General features: G+C 37.0%; 1 long non-coding RNA gene across 1 annotated transcript in view; it reads right to left on the reverse strand.

The window, feature by feature from the left end:
• The window catches only part of LOC115940131 (uncharacterized), a 152,751-nt gene that overhangs the window by 75,352 nt on the left and 57,290 nt on the right, over positions 1-20,109 (reverse strand). The window lies entirely within an intron of this gene.

Raw genomic sequence — 20,109 nt, forward strand, 5'->3', positions numbered from 1 at the left:
GGGGAGGGGTAGAGGGAGAGGAGAGAGAGAATCTTAAGCAGGCTCCATACCCAGTGCGAGCCGGACAGGGGGCTCGATCTCATGACTCTGAGATCATGACCTGAGATGAAATCAAGAGTTGGTTACTTAATCCACTGAGCTACCCAGGCGCCCCCAAGATCTTGTGCATTCTTTATCTTATCAGCTCCTGGATACTTTATAAATCTTTTGCTGATATATCTTATTTGCTTTTACATTACCTAGTTAATTATTTCTATTGTAGAGGAACATTTTAATTTTAAATTTGATCTTGTATCAAACTTGCAGAACTCTTGGGGCGCCTGGGAGGCTCAGTCGTTAAGTGTCTGCCTTTGGCTCGTCATGATCCCAGGGTCCTGGGATCGAGCCCCACATTATGCTCCCTGCTCCGCGGGAAGTCTGCTTCTCCCTCTCCCACTCCCCCTGCCTGTGTTCCCTCTCTGGCTCTCTTTCTCTCTGTCAAATAAATAAAACCTTTAAAAAAAAAAAACTTGCAGAACTCTTATCAGTCCCAATAGTTTATCTATTGATGCTATTAGGTTTTCTCTATTGATGAGTGTATCAGCTGCAATCAATGGCAGTTTCAACTTTTCCATTTAATCTTTATACATTCATTTTATTTTGTCTTAATGCACTATCCAGGACCATAACGGATGGCTGTGTTGGTCTTTATATATCAATTGGTTTGAGATGTTTGGCCATATTAATCAGATTATTTACATTTTGCTTACTTTTATGTGCTTTATTTTCCATTTCTGAGGTAAGTATAATAAAATCTCTAATTACAGTTGGTGATTTACCTACTTCAAGCAACTGTTGCTGTTGCTTTCCATGTTTTAAGTGTATTTGTTGTTTGGTATCTATCCCTCTCAGTTCAGTATCTTCTTAATCTATTGTTCCTCTTACCCAAATATACCTTTTTGTCCTTTATGATTTTTTTTACTTATGTGCTAAAAATTTACTATGAAATTCTTTGAATGTTTGGAAGAATTCAGTTTTAAAATGACCTAAACTTATTTGTATGCATAATTTCATTTCTTTGATATTTATTAAACCATTCAAGTTTTTTTATTTCTTCTTAAATTAGTTTCAGTGTTATGTTTTTATCTAAGAAACTAATTCAAATAACTTTTCAATGTTTTTCCATGTGCTTATTAATATTCTCTAATATTCTTATAACTTACGTTGTATCTAATAGGTCCCCATTTTTGTTCCTAATACTGCTTTTATTTCTTTTCTCTTCTTGATCAAGGACTTCAAAGGCTTATCAATTTTATTGGTCTTTTTGAAGAACAAACTTTTGATTTGTTGTTCCTCACTTCTATATCTACTTTTCTATTAGTTATTATCTGCTCTTATTTTTTTATTTCTATACTCCACATTCTCAGGTTTAGTGTATTCTTTTTCTAGCCAAAGCAATTTTACATAGAAAAGGAAAAATTAGAGGATTTACACTGCCTGACTTCAGGACTTACTCTAAAGCTATAATAATAAAGAAAGTATGATATTGGTGTTGAGAATAGACATATACATTTTGATGGAACAAAATCAACACTCCTAAAATAGACTAGATATAACTAATCAAAACCTATATAGTAACAGTCTTTCAAGAAAGGAATGACAGAATAGTGACTGGAGCAGGCCATAGAATCAAGGGAGGGTTCTTTTCTTTCTTTTTTTCCCCCAGCTTTATCGAGGTATAAATGACTAATAAAATTGCAAGATGGTTAAAGTATACAATGTGATAATTGTGATATATATATATATACATAGATATATTAAAAGGATTACCTCCACTGAGTTAATTAACACATCCATCACCTCACATATCTGCCTTATTTATTTATTTATTGGGGTAGAACATTTAAATTCTACTCTCTTAGCAAATTTCAATTGTACAATATAGTGTTATTAACTATGGTAACCATGTTGTACATTAGATCTTCAGACTTTATTTATCCCACTCATTTTATAACTGAAAGTTTGCACCATTTTACCAACCTCTCCCTATATCCCCATCCCCCAGGGGCACCTGGATGGCTCAGTTGGTTAAGCATCCGCCTCTTGATTTCTACTCAATCATGATCTCAAGGTTATGAGATTGAACCCCATGTTGGGCTCCCTGCTGGGCATGAAGCCTGCTTAACATTCTCTCTACCCTTCCCCCACCCTCCCTCTCTAAAAAAAAAAAAAAAAAAAAAGACAGCCTATTTCCTCACTCCCCAGACCCTGGCAACCACTTTTCTACTCTCCGTAACTGTAAGTCTGACTTTTTTTTTTTAATATATATATTCTACATATAAGAGATACTATGCAGTATTTATCTTTCATTTTCTGGTTTGTTTTACTTAGCGTAATGACCTTCAGGTTTATCCGTGTTGTCACAAATGACAGGATTTCCCTCTTTGTTAAGGTTGAATCATATTCCAGTGTGTTTGTGTGTGGGTATTTTATGGACACTTAGGTTGTTTCCATACTTTGGCTATTGTGAATAATGCCGCTATGAACACGGGAGTACAGATATCTCTTTGAGATAAAAAATGCCCATGTCCTAATCCCCAAAAACTATTTTACATGGCAAGGAGGAATTAAGGTAGCATATAGAATTAATGTTGCTAATCAGCTGACCTTAAGATAGAGAGGATTATCCTGGATGACCTAGGTGAGCTCAGTGAAGTCACAAGGGTCCTTATAAGTAAAAGAGGAAGGGAGGCAGGTCAGAATCACAGAGAGATTTCAAGATGCTATACTCTTAGCTTTAAAGATGAAGGAAAGGGCTACAAGCCAAAGAATGTAGCTGGTCTCCAGAAGTTGAAGAAGGTAACAAAGCATATTCTCCCCTGAGCCTCCAGAAAGATACAGCCCTGTTGACACCTTGCTTTTAGCCCAGTAATACTCATTTCCAACTTCAGACCCCCACAACTGCAAGATAATGTGTTCCTGTTGTTTTAAGTCACTGGGTTTGTGGTAATTTGTTAGAGAGCAATAGGAAGCTAAATACAAGGAGAGGGTTCAGTAGATAGTGGTAAAAGTTTAAAATACTGCTTATGAGGATTAGGTGAGGTAACTGATCAAAGCTGGAGGTTTTAGAAGGAGTTAACTAGGTAGACATGGGAGAAAGAATGTTCCAAATAAGGAGAAGACCATGAACAAAATCAGGAAAACAAGAAAGCTCAGCATACATATGAATCACAAACTGACCCTTAAAATGTTAAGATGGGAGCCTGGTAAATGAAATGATACAGGTATGTATGTGTGGAGACACACATGAGTTACTTATATCATGATCAATGGCAGAAATAAGAACAAAACTCGGGGCATATTCCAATGAGTCGTTCTTATTTGTAGCTCTCCTTTGAAGTCTGACCAGTCCAGATCTTGCTCCAAAACTAAACAGTAGCTTTTAAAAAAGTGTTTAAGTAATTCTTTTTGAAATATAAATTCCTTAAAAACTAATGGTTACAAACACAGCATGCTCTGTGTTTTAATTTCAACTCCACCGTTTATAAGGTGTGTGAGCTTCAGCAAGTTCTCTCTCAGACCTTCAATATCCTCATCTATAAAAAGGGGAGAGTAATTCCACTTGCTTCATAGGGGTTTTGTGAGGTTTAAATAAGATGATGCACGCAAAGGAAATGTCACAATGCTAGCCACTTTCACTATTGCTATTGTTATTCTTGTGAAGAGTTTCTCATAGAATGTCTCTTAGAACTCAGGCAGTTAGCTGGTTTGGAACGTTTCTGCAGCAACTTTTTTCTGCCTTTGCCTTTGAACAGTAACTGACAATAGACGAATTTGTTTTCATTATACCTTGACTGAATAACATGACTGGCACCAAAGACTATGCAAGGAATTGTAATTTTCAAAGGCAACCATGAACAGAGTGTGGCATGGGAACACACTGATTAGCTGTGGGAATGATGTAATATAATTTTGAAGTCTTTCTTCTTTGGTAGGACAATAACATTCTTTATTCTCAGGGACTGTGCCAAACAGAGCTACTATTTCTAATTTATGCAATGACACTGAACTTTATAGGTAAAAGTCAGTATGTAGTGAACAAAAGAAATGTGTTGTGAGACTTGTCACTACGTGTCAAAACATTGTAGTTATACTTTGTTGTCTAAGTCAGTAAAATAACTTCTTTAATAAATCCATCTCAACAACCTGGGCTGTGTATTCAATCCCTTCCCTTATGCATAACCAAGTGAGAAAATATTTCTTGATTTCTATTGTAAAGGGAAGCTAAAGTGTCTGGGCTGGATTTAACCCTTGAGATAGCTCTGGCATCCATGGGCCCACATAGGACATATAGACACTGAAATCATCACTGGATAACCCAGAAGTCACAGAGGCCTAGGGAACCAGAGGACTTGATAAATATATACAATTTTATTTATAAATATTTAAAATAATTATTGGTAGGCTAATGTTTCTGGTCTTTCCAATATTGAATTTTTGTTGATCAACATGGAAACTGTTACACTTGTATGTGTGTGTATACACATTTGCACGTAAAAAGAAGAAACGATGTACAATTTAAATTTCTTTTCTTGAATTCTGTGGTTTTTAAGAATTCTTCACTTGTATTTACTACAGATACCATTTGAGTCTTTATCTAATAGGTTGTGAAATAGGGTTCAATATTTAATGAGTACAGTTAAGGTAGAAGTTCTGTAGAGATTTTACATGAAACACTGTTAGGCTTTCTTCACCAACACTTAAATTAGTAGACAGTATGCACCTTGAATTTAGGGATGATGCCTCCCCATGTCTGTGTTTCTAGCACCTAGCTCAGTGTCTGGCACATTGGAGATGGATGAATGGATTCCTGAGCGGATGTGTGAATGACTACCCACCTGAATGAAGTGATAAAGACAGGAGTAATTAAACGAGATGTTTGCCTTCTGATGCTCTCAAAGGCTTAAATAAAAACAATGGTTGCAAGTTATTTAATAAGGAATCCACTTGACAGTTGGTGCTCAGAAGCCCCATGGTTCTGGAGACCAAGCACCGTAAAGTAGTAGTGACTGGATCATCAAGCAGGTTGTCATGCTGCTCATGCAAGCCTTCTTACAGGATGCAAATCTCTAGATAGGCCTTTAAGTCAAAAGGAATAAAACAGTATTTGATCAGTCTCATCCTTTTAGTGTATTCATTTCCTATTTCATTTCTTTCCATGTTCCCTGCTTGACAAGAAAGAAGAATTACCACATCAAAGCCTGCAACTCTCCTCAATCATGACAAAATTTTGAATTCAGTGTTTGAAGAACATGAAAAATGAAGAGGAGGAGAATAGTCATGGATCTTCTGATCACTAACTGCATTATGTTGGGCTGGTCACAAAAACTATCTGATCCTTATTTTCCTAATGTGTAACTTGAGAATGTAGAATTAGATATTCATTGAATTCCCTTCAAATTTCATAGTCAGTGATTTTAATTAAATATATGATATTTGGGGGTAAATGTAAACAGCATGGTAGTTAAGGCCTACCTTTACTTCCTCCTATGCTAATTTAGCAGTAACTTTTCTAAAATAAAGAGATTTGCTTACCCCCTCCCCTTAATTTGCTAATTTATCATCATCTGTGCATGTAATGGACTGAGAATGATCAACAGGTCCACAGTTCACCCCAGCCCTCTGTCAGAAATGAAACAAAGATGAGAAAGAGCGCAGAGGACAAGAGCCTGGTCACCTAACTTCTCCAAGAAAAACAGTAACCACAGAGGACAAACTAAATTTCTACTGGGCTATGTCTGGTGGGGAACATCTTGTATTGAGGAAGATGGAGCTTAGGGAAGCGTATAATCAAGGTGACCAGGGAGACAGATGAAAATGAGCAACCAATGTGGATTTGGGGAGAGAGAGAGTCCACCAGTGAGTTTCAGAGAGCTAAAGAATCAGAAAAGAAAGAAAGGGGATTGTGGTCAGTTTTGCTGTGAACTATATGTTTAGATTTATTCTTTAAGGAAAAAAGCAAATGTTTTATTTCTGAATTTCTTTTTCTTAAAAACAAACTTTTTTCATGTTAGAATAGTTTTAGATTTTTAGAACAGTTGCAAAAATAGTACAGAGAGTTGGCATGTATCCCACACCCAGTTTCTTCTGTTAACGTCCTAGATTGTTGTGATACATTTGTCACAACTAACGAACCAATATTGATACGTTATTATTAACTAAACCATGCTTTGTTAAAATTTCTCTAGTTTTTCTGAATAGCCTTCACCTATTTCAGGATCCCATGCAGGATACATTGCACATAGTTGTCATGTCTCCTTAGACTCCTCTTAGCTGTGATAGTTTCTCAGACTTTCCTTGTTTTTGATGACCTCAACAGTTTTGAGGAGTACTGGTCGGGTATTTTGTAGAATGTCATCCACTCTGGTTTTTCAGTCTGATGTTGTCCTCATGATTTCACTGAGATTATAGGTTTGGAGAGAAAGACCACAGAGGTGAAGTGTCATTCTTTTTTTTTTTTTTTTTTTTTAAGATTTTATTTATTTATTTGAGAGAGAGAGAATGAGAGAGAGCACATGAGAGGGGGGAGGGTCAGAGGGAGAAGCAGACTCCCTGCTGAGCAGGGAGCCCGATGCGGGACTCGATCCAGGGACTCCAGGATCATGACCTGAGCCGAAGGCAGTCGCTTAACCAACTGAGCCACCCAGGCGCCCTGAAGTGTCATTCTTATCACGTCATGTCAAGGGTATATGCTGATGGTGTTAACCTTGATGGCCTGGCTAAAGCAGCATTTGCCAGATTTCTCCACTATAAAGTTATTTCTTCCTTTTTTTTTTTTTTCCTGTATTCTTTGGAAGCAAGCCACTAAGTATAGTCCACACCTCCTTGAAGGGGCAGTATCAACCTAAATTATTTGGATTTTTTTTTTTAATGGGAGATTTGTCTTTTCTCCCCCATTTTAATCATTTAAATGAGTATTGGGTACATTTTTTATTTGGGGTTATAATCCCAAGGTTATGAATTTTGTTGTCTAAATTCCTTCATGTGGTTGAATTTACTTTCTTGAACATACCCCCCTGAGGAACTCATAATTCCTGAGGCTGCCTTTGAGGCCTTTTCTTTTAGTCTAAAAGACTGACTTGGGAAAAACTCTTTCTGTGTCCTTGTTACTTCTTACACTCAGGTACATATTATATTATATTTGATTCATAATTCAGGGACCAGGATGTTTCCATCATGGTAGTAAATCATTGCTTAGACATTCTATTCAAGGAAATCACATGCAAATGTCATGACCCCTTGACACTAGGAATTTTAGTTGTTAGACCTACCCTTGGTTTGATGACCCCAAGGAGAGTGGTTGAGAAAAGGCTTGCTAGTGTCCTTGACAGGCTATAACATAATCAGGACACAATCATTGAGTGTATATGTGTGTACTAACCTTCTGTTCCTCTATTATTAGTCTGTTTTAAACATAAATTTAAGATTTGGTGCCATTCCAATGACCCTGAAACTTACATCCTTGCTTCAAAAGACAGCAAATAAAGTATCTTGAAAGATGCATATTGTTAAGATGGCTGTGTTTTTAAAGTGTGTCAGCAATACCAAAAGTACAACTTAAAATTACATATCCCCATTATTGTTTTCAATATTATTGACTATACTCCCTATGCAGCACTTTTCATCACCATGAGTTATTTATTTTATAACTGGAAGTTTGTACCTCTTAATCTCCTTCACCTATTTTGCCTACCTCCATTTGAAGATACTTTTTTAAATTGTATCCATTAAGGTGGTTAACTGCTATAATAAATAACCTCAACATTTCAGTAGGTTAACACAATAAAGGTCTATCTCTCAGTCAAGTGAAGTCTGATATAGGTATTTCTAATCAGAAAGCTCTCTTGCATGACTCTCCATCCAGTCCCATGGATGGGAAGGAGAGAGCATGCATGTGATCACCTGCAATGTTTTAGGGATGGGGCTTGGAAGTAGACTACATTACTTCCATATCTGCCTCCTTTCCATCAGCCAGTGTTCAGTCCCACGGTCCCATGGAGGTGCAGTGAGAACTGGAAAATGCAGTCTTTCTGGCCCAGAGCAAAACAGATTATTGAACACAGAGCTTTGTGTCTGCCACAGCTGCTTAAACTGTTTTCCTGAAATGAAGATAGATTTCAACATAATTCTTTTTTCCTTCATAATTTTTCTTACTACTCACTCTCACTTTTTTTTTTTTTTAAGATTCTCTTCTTTTACCTCATGATTTGGTATTCTCTGTGACTCTATCCTTAATCAAGAACTCATCTCTTCTCAGCTTGTGTTCTCCCTCAGTAACTTGTTCATTTCCCTGGCTTCAACTGCTGGGGATTTCCACTTCCATTTCTACCATCCATATGTCTCCTGTGACCTGCTGATTTGTATTTTCAAATGCAAACTAGGCCCAAAAAATGGCTCAGAGGCTCTCAAATTGAGCATAAACCAAGATGACTTTAGTATCTTCCTTCTAAATTATACCCTTGTTTCTCTCTTTTGCCATTTCTGGGAACAGACCAATCTCAAAATGGTTTCTCAAGCAACACACAGGGCTCATTCTAGATTTCTTTTGACTTCCCTTCCATAACACATCTGATTTCTATGTACTTTGATCTCTACTCCCTAAATAGTTCTTTAAATTTCCCTTTTATCCATAATCACTGCTAAGTGCTTACATTTAGGCTTTACTGTCTTTCATCAAGACTGTTATAATCACCACCTAACCATTATTACTCTCTTAGATACCATCTCCTGATGTCACCCTCCATATGGCCACCAAAATCATATTTTTAGATATAGATCTGATCAGCTCACTCCTTACCTAAAATCTTTCACTGTCCCCCAACTAATGGAAGCTATTAATATTCTCTCAAAAGAAAAAATGAATCTTGTGACAAAATGGCCAACCTTCTCCATATTTCCAACTCCTTTCCCACTTCTCAGCATGGCTATTCCTGCCTCATCAACAACCAGGATACTAAGGAAAACTTTGATCAAGCTAACTCAGGATGTAAATGGTAGAAAGTAAAAACAAGCTAAATATCATTTAAGGCAAACCAATGATAAGATGCCATGAAAACCAATTATGAACACCCAATCCAAAGGGCCAATAGCAGCGCTAAAGTTGAAGTTACAGCCATAAAAACAACACTTGAGGTCAGTACCAAAGCATGCTGTTAACAAGTAGAAAGTCTGAAGCAATTGGCTCAAGCACCTTTGGGGCATCCACAGCTAGTCTTTATTGGTTGATTACTAGGCTAATGGATGTTTGAGGTAGAGGTTGGAAAAAAAAAAAAAGAATGGTCCCAAAGCAATATGTTAGAGTGAATTTAAATTCAATTCTAAGTGAATCTAAGCAAAACCAATATTATATCTTCCTAAGACATAGAAAATACAAAATCTAAATTAGCTTGAGAACCTCTTCAGTTTGAAATGGATTGGGGCACAGATGTAATTTGAACAGAGACTTCTGTTCAGAAATGAGAAGTCAAATAATTATCATCATTTTTATATTTGCTACTCTTCTCTTCAGTGTGGATGAAGAATATTAAGTAATAAGGTGAGAAATTTTCAGTTCTGTCCACTAGAATACTATGTCTCTGTCTGGAGGTTGAGGTCTACAAAAGAGAATCCCAAATTACAGAATTAACAATATCATTTTGAGAGAAAATATGAGCATCAACCTCCAAATTCCTAATAACTATATGTCAATTGAGATTACATTCTGCTGCAAGAAATAAGGCTATCCAATGTAATAGTAGCTTAAACAAATTAAGAGTTTATTTCTTCTTCATGTAAAAAAAAATCTAGAGGTAGATAGCCCAGGGCTCCTTTGGAGACTTGCAGTGCCAAAAACTAGGCTTCTGTTCTCATAATCAGTTCTTTGTCCAAGATGGTTCTAACCATTGTTAGAAAAAGAAAGGAAGAAGGACCTGACCCCTCTTTTTAGGTACACTTGCTGAAAATGAAAGACATTTTCATTTACATTCTATCACAGTCCATTCAGACTTCTATAACAAAGTACCCTAGACTGGGTTGCTTATAAACAACAGATGTTTATTTCTCACTGGGAAGTCCAAGATCAAAGCACCAGAGGATTCAGTGTCTTGTGAGGGTCTGCCTCATGGTTCATAAATGATCATCTTCTCTCTGTTGCTCACATGATAGAAGGGGCAAGGGAGCTGTCTGGGGTCTTTTATAAGAGTACTAATCTATTTCATGAGGGCCCTACCCTCATGACTTAGTCATTTCCAAAAGGCCCTATCTTCAAATACCATCATACTGTGGCTTAGAATTTCAACATAAATATTTGGGAGCTCAATAAACATCCAGTCTATTGCATATAACATTGGACAGAGCTTAGACACAAGACCACACATGGCTGCAAATGAAGATGTGAAAGGGGAGCCTATCATTTAAAGAAGAATTGACATGAGGGGATAACTAGTGATAGTATCACAGTCTAATGCCTTACTCTGTTCCCTACATCTGTCACTGAATATATTCTCCTCTTCTCTACATTTCCTCAAAATTAAAGAGAATACCAGATAATTCATTTCGAAACTACTGTATATGACAATCCTGCTATACCATGGTTTCTGTGTTTTTTTCTTTCATTAACTTTCTATTGGTTAAGGTTCTTCAGAGAAACGGTACCAATAGGAGAGAGATAGATAGATATAGATAGATAGATAGGTACATAGATAGATAGATGGATGGATTTACTTTAAAAAATTGGCTCACATGATTGTGGCACCTGGCAAGGGTAGGCCAACAGGCTAGAGACCAAGGAAGAGCTGATGCCACAATTCAAGTCTGAAGGCCATCTGCTGGCAGAATTTCCTCTTCCTTGTGGAGGTCAGTCTTTTGTTCTATTCAGGCCTTCAGCTGATTAGATGAGGCCCAGCCACAATATGGGGGCAATCTACTTTACTAAAAGTCCACCAATTTAGATGTTAACCTTATCCAAAAACACCCTCACAGAAAGATCTAGGATAATGTCTGAGCACATATCTGGGTACTGTGGACCAGCCAAGCTGACACATAAACAACCATTACAAACAAGATACGGACTTTTTAAGAGAATAGGATGTAAACCTTTAAAAATTAAATACTGAGAATAAACTCACTGGAACACACTTTAATACAATATATAAAATATATAATGACAAATAAGATTGACAAAGAAATTAGAAAATTGAGATCAAAAGACTTTCCAAAAATATATAACAGCAAGTTCCAAATACAAATCAGAATTTCTGGCTGCACACCTGAGAGCTAATTCTTCTTTTTACTTAAACTCACCTTCTCAACCCAACTCTCTGTGCATCATAACACCATAGCCACTATTTTTAACCTTAGTTGTAAAAAAAATCATTCTCTCAAATAAAATAAATATTATTCATTAAAAATGTGTGTATCTTTAGGTATTTGAAATATTCTGGATGTTCCAAATTTATGCCTTCATTCCATAATTTAATACTGATTTAGATAATTAAACATTTATTTTACGTAGAGTACTTTGTGGTACTCCATGGGAGGTGAAGCAAGAATGAAGATAAAGTCATGCCCTTCAATAAACAAAAGTTAGAGAGAGAGATAAGATCTTTGCAAAAATATTTTTTTAAAGATTGATTTTATTTATTTATTTATTTATTTATTTATTTATTTATTTATTTAGAGTGTGAGCTGGGGGAGGAGCAGAGGGAAAGGGAGAGACTCTCAAGCAGACTCTGCACTGAGCATGGAGCCCGTCGCAGGGCAGATCCCACAACCCTGCATGACCTGAGCCAAAATCAAGAGTCAGATGCTTAACCAATGGAGCCACCCAGGTGCCCGTCCAAAAAAAATTTTAATGTAACAAACGTGATGTTATTCCAAATTCTTTGGAAGTTGAGAATAAATTTTGAGTATCTTAACATTTTCAAACCTACATTACTGACACTACTTTTTAAATCAAGCTTAGAATACAAAGGTGATTTATAACTCCTTTATAATACCACTAATTACTTCATCAGCTGAAGTCCTATATTTGCCTTTAGGAACCATACTTGCTTTGAACTATACAAGTTTCTTCAGGTTTATTCAATCCAAAGTGGTCAGTCCTACTTCCTGATTCCAAGTGAAGAGAACCAGGAGGTCTAACCAGACCACTAGTATAATTGCTCAATAGTAGCCACATCCCATAGCTATTGTGCATTGGATGTCCAAAGAATGTTTGTCCACTTGTAATGATTTCTTTGCTGGTCCTTGATACACTTCTTTTAGGTCATGATCAAATCTTCAGTCACTCCATCTAAAACATGACCCAAGCAGGTTTCTGGCTTGACCAAAAGTAGTTCTAACATGCAAACCTTGGTGTCAAAACTGAGATACCAATTTTGCACATTTCTTAGGAGAGTCTGGAGTCCTTCCTGCCAGCAGACTTCAGTTAGTATCAACTCTGTCTACTGAAGATATTCTAATAACATTGAAACTCAAAAGAGATGGGTCAGGTTCTTGATTCTTCAGTCTCAGAAATCTCCTTGGCTCTTATGCAAATTTTCCTACCTCCTCCACAAATATGGGCTCTGCCTACCAAGAGCTATTGTGGGGACCTGTTTTAATTTAGCTACAAGTTTCATTACACATAGTTATTATTTTCCATAACATTTGAATTTGTCTTAAAATTACTATGTATTTTTTGTTTGCTCTCTGGAAGAATTTCAATGTGGTTTTCAAAGTTACACTCTGATATTACTTAGATTGTTAACTTAGCATATATGGTCTCCATAAGACCAGGAAGAAAACATATTAGATCTCAGGTATGAGGGTTGTTATAGAATTGATGTGATATACATCTCATTTTAAAGGTACTCAACTAAGCAATTGGCCAAGAAAGGAGAAAAGTAGCTCAGAGTAGCTTTTTTAGAGAAAGGCAAATGAAGCTAATAAGTCTTTGTATAGTTGAAGGGAAAAATGTGATTGTTAGGTGTGCTGTTGCCTGGGAGAAGCACATCATATCTGTAATTTCTCTCCATCAACAGCAGCCTTGTGAATCAGAGGGACAATTTTCTACCCTATTTAGGGGAAAGTAAGAGACTGGGTACCTGGAACTTAGGTAGTGAGAGAACTAAGTATTGCTAAGTGAAGAAGCTAAAGACAAAAGACTGCACCAATAAGGAAGTTAAATTTTATAGTAGTAGTAAACGACTATCTAGTGAAGCCATTAAAAATCTCTGTACAGTGGAAAAGCTCCAAAAGAGGTCTTTGGCCAAGTTGGGGATGAGCAGTTTCTTTCCAGAGTAGAAAAAGACAGGAGCTGAGGTTCGACTGACAACGGCGAAGGATCCTTAACAAAGGTACAGAAATGGACCTCAGTCTTCAGGTTTAATCTTGTTTTCAATTTGTCATTTACTTTAAAAATAATAATTGTATTTCATAATTCTGTCCAATGTTTATGCTTTACTATGTGAGTAAGATTACATTTTAATGCATTAATGTTAAAGTACGCAACTCTACAACATAATCAAGGCACTATGCAGCACTTTGTGGTAACGTATTTGAAAGAAAAGCAAAGCATCCGGAATAAATGAGCTAACTTTTGATGACTGGTCTTTCAAACCCATAATGGGTCCTGTGAAGAGGCAGCAAATATCATGCAGATTAAAGGTGCCAAGAATTCTAAACCCCATCAAAGATTTATGCCATGCTTGCACTGTGAATTTTTTTCTCTGTTTCTCACATAAATATCGTTACCAGCAGGAAAACAAACACATAAATAATGCATACTTTATTTTTAAAAATTGATATCTGGGTAATTATTTAGGTCTCTGTAACAAGCCCATATTTTTGAAAAATATATTTATCTGTTTACTGTATTTCATATTTCTGATAAAAACTGTATTTTGTTTTACATTTGAACACTGAATTGTCAGACCTTGGTTTGTGACTGTCAGTAATTCTGGGTTGTGTTGACTTAACGGAATCAAAGTATTTGGCATTACTGAGGGATTAATGGCCAGCTAGGACTAGCCATGCTATAATGATCCACAGGAATTATCTTTACCAAGGTTATTATTGCTTTCTAATGTTGAAAATCAGAGCAAGAAAAGCAGGTGAAATAAAACAAGAAGGTTTCAATTATTACAAAGGATTATTTGGATTATTTCTAGGAAATGAATGTTTGAGACAGATGAGTCAATTTGAATGATATAACATTTTCAAAGCTCCTTTTATATGAAAATGTTGTAGCATCAGTTCCTTCCATACCAAAGTACTTATTTCACTAATTGAGTTGAAATAAAGGAACTAAAGTACTTAATTCAAGTATTGTCATATTGAGGAATCGGTCAAGTCACACTTCTGTACTAAGTAGACCTTCCATGCAAACACATCTTTTAATACAGTACACGTGGGAAAAAATTAATTAGGCCTAAATCTGTGTCTCTTAGGTACTTAAAGGTAGTGTTAGGGATCCAATCATTACTTTTAATATTCCAAAATAGCTAAACAACATCACATTTTTGTCTTTGTTGGAACTATTTGGGATGGCCCAAACATCCATTTGCTTGTGATTGGAATTGAATCAACTTAGTGTCGAAATAGTGCCTAACTTTTAAGAAGTTTTTATTCATAAATATTGAGAAATGATTTGTAACCTCTGATTTGTGGTTTAGGTGATGAAATCTTCCATACCATGGGACTCAGGGCAAGGGGAGTAATAAAAAGCTCTCTGGGTGGTGCCTGCTCAGCTTCACTAGGTAGTTGAAACTTAGGCCATAAGCTGGGAGAAAAGGCACACATGATTCTCCAGATCCCAGGGAGTCTACAATCAACCAGCAAGGAAAAGGCAGGGAAGCAGAGCTTTCCCTGGAATGCACAAGCAACAGATATGGTATATGGCAAGACCCTTTTAGGCCTGTGTAAGCACCTGCAGTCTTCTTTTAATGAAATATGTGCTGGTTTTCAACAGCTTTAAGCCCAAGAGTGAGAGCTTGCAAAGTTTGTTCTTTTTCAATCATTTAAAATATATACTTAAATACACATTGTATACTTAAATATGGATGTGTATATGTGTGTGTACATGTAGGTATTATATATTTTTACATATATGTGCATAGATACATATATACATATGCATATATATTTCCAACTCAGACGAGAGTGGCATAAACTTACATAGATGTTTTCACTGTGGTTCTACATTAGTGGAGGAATTCATCTTATTACTACCAAAGAAAGGGTCAATGGAATCTTTTTACTGCGAAGTTTTTAAAAGTAACTTATTATATGTTGAAGGTCAGAAATCAGAAAATCGGATGCTATCCAAAGCAAGACTATGTCACCCTTGATATCCAATGAACAATGCTTACCTTCTCCTTTGTTCTTACCTTCCTATCCCCTGTATCTTTTTTTTTATCTAAAGACTTATTTATTTATTTTAGAGAGAGAGAGAGAGCAGCGGGAAGGGGAGAAGTAGAGTGAGAATCCCAAGCAAACTCCACACTGAGCAGAAGGGGGGGCGACGAGGGGCTCGATCCCACAACCCCAAGATCAAGACCCCATCTAGTGCGGAGAAAGAGAAACCCTCTTACACTATTGGTGGGAATGCAAGCTGGTGCAGCCACTCCGGAAAACAGTATGGAGTTTCCTCAAAAAGTTGAAAATAGAGCTACCCTACAACCCAGCAATTGCACTATTTACCCCAAAGATACAAATGTAGTGATCCAAAGGGGCATGTGCACCCCAATGTTTATATTAACAATGTCCACAATAGCCAACTATGGAAAGAGCCTAGATGTCCATCAACAGATTAATGGATAAATAAGATGTGGTGTACATATATACAATGGAATATTATGCAGCCATCAAAAAATTAAATCTTGCCATTTGCAACAACATATTATGCTAAGTGAAATAAGTCAATCAAAGAAAGACAAGTATCATATGATCTCACTGATATGAGGAATTTGAGAAACAAGACAGAGGATCATAGGGGAAGGGAGGGAAAAATGAAACAAGACAAAACCAGAGAGGGAGACAAACCATAAGAGACTCTTAAGCGCAGGAAACAAACTGAGGGTTGCTGGAGTGGAAGGGTTGGGAGAGAGGTGGGAGGGATGGGGAGGCCATGTGATGGACATTGGGGAGGGTATATACTATGGTGAGCACTGTGAATTTTGTAAGATTGATGAATCACAGACCTGTACCCCTGAAACAAATGATACATTATATGTTAATAGAAAACAAATAAACATCCGAACCAAGAGTCAATGCCCAACCCCTGTATCTTTTCTATAAACCTATCATAAAGATAAAAATTTCAATGTGCCCTTCTATACTATGCTGTGTGACGCTGGTGCTGGGACTCTGCAAATCATGTGTCCCTTTTGCCCTCTGACTCCCTATTGGTTTCCACCAATCGTGGCTACTAGAGAAAGACTAGAAGGCAGGATCCTTTCTGCTTTCTTCCTGTTCCTATCACTGTTGTCTTAGCAATGGCCCTCCAGCCTGGGATGGACAACTGGCCTCAGTCTCCTGCTTTATTTCAGTATTCTTAGAACTAACCTGAATGGTTCACTCTTAGAGATACAGGTACTAGCATTACATGGAACGTCCTCCCAGCACCTGCTGAGTAGCAGCCAGAGAGACTGTTTCTTTCCACCACGTACCTCCTCCTACCCCCACCCCAGTCCTGAGTTCCAGCTCCTCTGGGCTATAAAGATAGGATTTTGCGACAGACTGGATGTAGGGAAGAGATGCAAGGAAGACAAGCTTGAGGTTCTGGTCTGGAGAAGTGGTGGCTTCCTGGAGTTACTCCTTCTTTGTTACTTCAGTGTCATGCTTTGGTTTTTCATTTCTCTGATGCCAAAGTAACTACCTCCTCATGTTAAATTCTCAATGTTGAAATGCCCAACATGTTTCTGTTTTCCTGGCTGGACCCTCGCTTATACATCACTGACCCAGAAAACCATTTTCTTTTGGTGCCTAAAGGAATCAGATGAGCCAGCTTTATCCACGTAGACTTAATTATTTACAAGTATTAATTAGGCTCCTTAATATGTAGGCTCAAGATATTAGGAAAATGATGAGAAATAAAACCCAGGGGTGGCTGTCTAGGAACTATCACCTCATTTGATCACTGAGTTCCAGCCCCATTGGTTGCCTTTCAGTGTCTCAGATGCTTCATGTTTTCCTGGGTTCAGAGTTCCCACTCATGCTGTTCCCTTTGCCTTCTGGATTCTCTCATTCCTGATATTCTTCCTGACATTAACCTGATTCACATCTATCCCTTTTGCTAATTTAAAGTCATTTATTGCTTCCTTCGGAGGACCTTCCCAAACCCTCCAGAGGAAGTCAGAAGACATGCTCATAGCACCCTGTACTTCTTAAAAGAGTAGAATTTAAAAGAAATAATTGAGTAATTACTTACTAAGGACTAGAATGGAAGTTCTATTGGGGCAGAAACCAGTTCTGTAGAATATTGTCTGTTTTATAACTATTTCTCCAGTTCTTCTAACTACAGAGTAGTTAAATAAAAATAAGATAAATAAATAAAAATAAGAATACAAAAGATACAAATTATTGGATACCAGCTGTGTGCCAGGCACTGTATTAAACATGTTCCATGTTATCCCAACAGCCTCAAAATATGGATATTATTACCACACTGAACAGAGAAGGAGCCTAAGGCATAGAAATGGTAAGTGTCTTTAACAAGATAATGCAGCTAACCAGAGGCAGAGCCAGAATTCCCGGCACTCTTATTCCAGAGCCTATACCTGGAAAAAATGAGTGAGTGGAAGAACAAAGCCGATTGTTAACTGGAAAGGTGAGGCAGCACAGCTTAAGTTGGAAAGGAAAACCAAACAAAACAGTGCAGATATTCTGTGATACCAAAACACAGAGAAAGGGCAGATCCCCAAAGCAGGGATGATGAAGAAGGTTTCTGAGTGCCTGGGATTTCAGCTGGACCTTGAAGTAGGGCTGTACTAGATAAGGAGAAAGAAGAAAAAAGGGCCTCTAAGGCAGAGTAAACAGCCCAAGAATGTGTCCTTCAACTCCCTCACCTTCAGATAACTTTTCAAAGCAAAGAAAACTATTGGAAAAATTATAAGATTTTTTTTTTAGGATCGAGACTTTTAAGACTCATTTCCCAGCAGCCAAAAATAAGCACAATTACCAATTTCTTATAAAGTGTGTCTAATTCAAAAAGGGCAATCACAAAAAACACTGGTACACAGGGATGTAAGCCAAGGTGTAGTTGGGCGAGTGGCAGACTGCATCAGAGGGCACCAGAACATGACGCCTACTATTGCCCACTGCAGATAGAGTGGAACAAAGCCACAAAAAAAAACCTGGCAGAGTAGCATTTGTCCTGCAGAGCCAGGCAGGAAATCTGTGTTCCAAAATTCACACTGAGCTGGAACTCAGCATTCTCTGGATAAAGCCAAGAATAAAAGGAAGGATGCAGGATTCAACCGACAAAATCTTCAAAGCCAGAACCCAAAGAAGTCATACAGAACTGGGTCAGGAAGTGGAGCTGATGTTGTTAGCGAAGCATAGATGGAGGCGAGCTTTGTTGAAGGAATGGCTTATAGAAAATGGGAAAGGATAAGGATCAAAAGACACCTGGATTCAGGCTGATTTTTTTTTTTTTCCACGTAGGAGTAGTAGTAAGTTCAAAATTAACATGGTCCTTTTCTGTGGGCTCATGCTCACATAAACCGAGCTGGATTTCTCTCCATGCAATCCACCTTGATTTTGAGACTTATCTCTTTGCAAATGATAAAATTGACCTACCGTGGAAAGAAAATATTATCTATTTTTGCCTGGTTTTGTCTTCTTTATTCTCTTTAGTTTTACTATTTCATATTTTTAAATTTTGATAAACAGTTCCATTTTGATATTCTGTTAATAATACGTCCAGATGTTGACATATGAAATAAATGCATTGAATGAAATAAATACATTGATGTATATAGTTTTGCAAAAAATGAAATTATATATCATATGTTGTTTTCAAACCCCCCTCTTCCCCACTCAGCAATATGTTTGGACTTCTCTCTATAACAATAAATATAGTTCTTCATCATTTACCATGCATTTTCAAAATAGAATAATGAAGTCCAGAGGAGTAAAACAACTAGTCAAAACTCCAAAAAGAGATAATTTAGAAAAAGCACTCATTTAAAGATCAATTTTTATTAACACAACATAAAAGAATTTAAAACCAATGGGGGCCTTGATCAATAGATACTTACTGTATAAGATAAACAGAAACACCCACAGAAATTACAAAGCCTAGAAATAATAAAGTCCTAAAATTCTTCTTAAAGTAATTTATAGTCTACAGAGCAGTTGTGCAGAAATCATTTGATTTTTCAAAACAATCCAACGAATTGGCTAAATCAGCTACTTGATTAATGGCTAATGTTGATAAATGTCTCCCTTTCTACTGTATCATCTCCACCTGCATAAAAAATTTCTCTTCATTCCTCTGCTCTTCACTCACAATAGACCTTATTAACCAGTGGTTCAGAACTTGCTGTCTCTACTTCCTCATTCAAATATTGATTCTTCATTCCAGTACATATCCCAACCTTATTACTCTATTGACTTCCACTTTGCTAAATCCAACAGAGACTCTTTTGTCCTCATCTTTCTAAACCTTCCAAAAGCATTTCATACACATTATTACCTCCTAAAAACTTTCTCTTCTCTTCACTTCCATGGCACTATGTTCTCCTTGGTCTCCTTCACAATTACTAGCTGCTTTTTCTTATTTTCTTTTGCCAAATTCTACCCAAATTCTTAGTGCTTATGTGCCTTGGGAATTTTTCCTGAGCCATCAGCTCTTCTCTATACTTTTGCCTTAGTTACCTCATCTAATCCAATGGTTTTTAAAAGATACCCATACTCTGATGACTACCAAAGTTGTGTCTCCAGCCCTAATCCAAACACCCCTCAAGCTCCAGACTCATATTCCCAAGTGCCCACTGGACAATTCCATTCAAATATCTAGTAGAATTTCAAATTCAACAAACCTAAAATAATACTCCCCCCACAAAAGCAACAACAACAACAACCAAGCAAAATCTAGGTATTTCTCTT

Source organism: Leptonychotes weddellii, chromosome 6 (assembly GCF_054177405.1).
Source record: "Leptonychotes weddellii isolate Sample4059 chromosome 6, ASM5417740v2, whole genome shotgun sequence".
Lineage (NCBI taxonomy): Eukaryota > Metazoa > Chordata > Mammalia > Carnivora > Phocidae > Leptonychotes > Leptonychotes weddellii.